This window comes from Microtus ochrogaster, chromosome 17 (genome assembly GCF_000317375.1).
Source record: "Microtus ochrogaster isolate Prairie Vole_2 chromosome 17, MicOch1.0, whole genome shotgun sequence".
Lineage (NCBI taxonomy): Eukaryota > Metazoa > Chordata > Mammalia > Rodentia > Cricetidae > Microtus > Microtus ochrogaster.
The window spans coordinates 3,719,072-3,721,360 of record NC_022019.1 but is presented as its reverse complement, the minus strand read 5'-3'; positions in this window follow the sequence as shown (position 1 = coordinate 3,721,360).

Sequence of the window (2,289 nt, the reverse complement as noted above, 5' to 3'; positions counted from 1 at the left end):
ACACATTGGCACAGGGAACCACTTCCTAAATAGAACCCCAGCAGCACAGACACTGAGAGAAACAATTAATAAATGGGACCTCCTGAAACTGAAAAGCTTCTGTAAAGCAAAGGACACGGTCAACAAGACAAAATGACAACATATAGAATGGGAGAAGATCTTCACTAACGCCACATCAGACAGAAGGCTGATCTCCAAAATATACAAAGAACTCAAGACATTGGTCAACAAAAGAACAAATAATCCAATAAAAAATGGAGTACAGACCTAAACAGAGAACTCTCAACAGAGGAATCTAAAATGGTTGAAAGACAACATCCTTAGTCATCAGAGAAATGCAAATCAAAACAACTCTGAGATTCCATCTTACACCTGTAAGAATGGCCAAGATCAAAACCACTGATGACAACTTATGCTGGAGAGGATGTGGGGAAAAGGGAACACTTCTGCACTGCTGGTGGGAATGCAAGCTGGTACAGCCTCTTTGGATGTTAGTGTGGTGATTTCTCAGAAAGTTAGGAAGCAACCTTCCTCAAGACCCAGTAATACCACTTTTGGGTATATAGCCAAAGGATGCTCAACCATGCCACAATGATATGTGCTCGTCTATGTTCATAGCAGCTTTGTTTGTCATAGTCAGAACCTAGAAGCAACCTAAATGCTACTTGACTGAAGAATAGATAAGGAAAATGTGGTATATTTACACATTGGAGTACTACACAGCAGAAAAAAATAACGACATCTTGAATCTTGCAGGAAAATGGATGGAGCTAAAAAACATTATTTTGAGTGAGGTAACCCAGACACAGAGAGACAATTATCACATATACTCATAGGTGATTTTTAAACATAAAGCAAAGAAAGCCAGCCTACAAATCACAATCCCAGAGAACTTAGACAACAATGAGAACACTAAGAGAGACTTACATAGATCTAATCTACATGGGAAGTAGAAAAAGACAAGATCTCCTGAGTAAATTGGGAGCAAGGGGACCTTGTGGGAGGGTTGATGGAGGGAGGGGAGAAGCAGGGAGGGGATCAGAAAAAAATGTAGAGCTCAAAAAATATTAATAAAAAAAACTTGCTATTTTAATCATTCATAATTATAACATCTAAAAAAAAATCCCCCAAAAACAGATTAGAGGAAATGTTGTAAGCTGAGAAGACAAGAAGCCAATTGCAGGCCATTAGAGGACAACAATAATTTTTCCTGAGGGTGAGAACACAATACGATTAAAATTAACAGGGAAAAATTTACAAAGAGGTATGGATGTAGGGGAAATGATGGCAAACTCGGGCTCCAACAACCAGCTTCTTCAGTATGTAGAGCCATTCAGGTTCATGCAGAGAACATCTCAAAGCCAGACTGTGCAGTCAGGAGTGGCTACAGACTCAAAGATTACTGATTCGGAATGGTCCAGGGAAAAGATGAAAAATTCTGAACCAAACAAAAATGGATTTTTGGAAACACTGTTAAGCTCCACCCAGAACACCTGCAGGGTTCAGCTTAAGAGAGCACTTACTCTCTTCCCACTCCCCTCATCCTACTCAACTCTTTATCCATCTCTGGAGCTAGCCCTGGCTGTAGAGTGCTGCCCTGCCTCCAGACAAAACAAACAGAAGAAGCTAAGCATGTAACAGACATAAAAATCTCCAAACTTGGACCCTAAGAGATGGTTTCACAGTTATGCGTGCATATTGCTCTTGCAGAGGACCCCATTTGGTTCCGTACATCCACATCGATTGGCTCACATTACCTGTAACTCCACTTCAAAAGGTAAATCTGATCACACAACTACTTTAAAACTAGCAATGCTCCCAGTTTGAAAGTTCAGGGCTCTCAGCATGACAAAGTTCCCCAAGATCTGACACCACTTACTTCCAGCTTCATTTCTAATACCTCTCTCTTTAAAACGAAAGATTTCTAATAATTATCCCATTTAAAAAGGTGAAGAGGGGCTTCACACATTAAGAAAAAAAATTTATAAAAAGGCAGAGGGAGAGTAAAAAAAATGGGAGGGCCAGGGAGATGGCTCAGTGAGTAAAAGACTCTTTTCACCAAACTTGAAGGCCTGAGTTGAGTGCCCAGGACCTGTATGACAAATGAACAAAGGCACCACACGTATACACACACAATAAATAAAATATAATTTTAAAAAAGAGAAATGAAGTCAGGTGGGAGTGGTGCATGCCTTTAATTCCAGCAGAAACAGGCAAATCTCTGAGTTTGAGGCCAGCCTGGTCTACAGAGCGAGTTCTAGGACAGCCAGGGCTACACAGAGAAACCTT